This window comes from Myotis brandtii, unplaced genomic scaffold (genome assembly GCF_000412655.1).
Source record: "Myotis brandtii unplaced genomic scaffold, ASM41265v1 scaffold113, whole genome shotgun sequence".
NCBI lineage: Eukaryota > Metazoa > Chordata > Mammalia > Chiroptera > Vespertilionidae > Myotis > Myotis brandtii.
In genome coordinates, this window is record NW_005353887.1 from 643,996 (window position 1) to 644,473 (window position 478).

The window sequence follows — 478 nt, forward strand, 5'->3', positions numbered from 1 at the left end:
CTTCCTGCCTGAAACCTCACCCTCCAGGAAACAGCTAGGGGAGGGCACAGCCATTTCCAAGACGACCCCTGCAGGACTGACTTCCTTCTGGTTGGTCAAGCTTTGGGACGTGATGTTACACCCAGGGTTTTTATATAAGTAGACAGTATTGTTGGTGGGAAGGCAGATTGGTGCATCCACAGTGGAAACTAGTATGAAGTTTCCTTAAAAATTTTTTAAATAGAACTCCCCTCTAACCCAGCTATCCCACTTCCGGGACTATATATGAAGAAAACCACAACACTTATTTGAAAGAATATATGCACCCTTATGCTCATTGCAGCATTATTTACAACTAGAGGCCTTGTGCATGAAATTCGTGCATGGGTAGAGTTCCTAGGCCTGGTCGGCAATCGGGGACAATCAGGGCCTTCCTTTGTCCCATGCTGCTCCCTGGTGGTCAGTGCATGTCATAGTGAGTGATCAAACTCCCGATCTC

The 478-nt window shown here is 46.9% G+C and overlaps 1 protein-coding gene across 1 annotated transcript in view; it reads right to left on the reverse strand.

The window, feature by feature from the left end:
- Positions 1–478, reverse strand: part of LOC102256539 (serine-rich coiled-coil domain-containing protein 1-like) — a 972,873-nt gene that overhangs the window by 510,163 nt on the left and 462,232 nt on the right. The gene's annotated exons all lie outside the window — the stretch shown is intronic.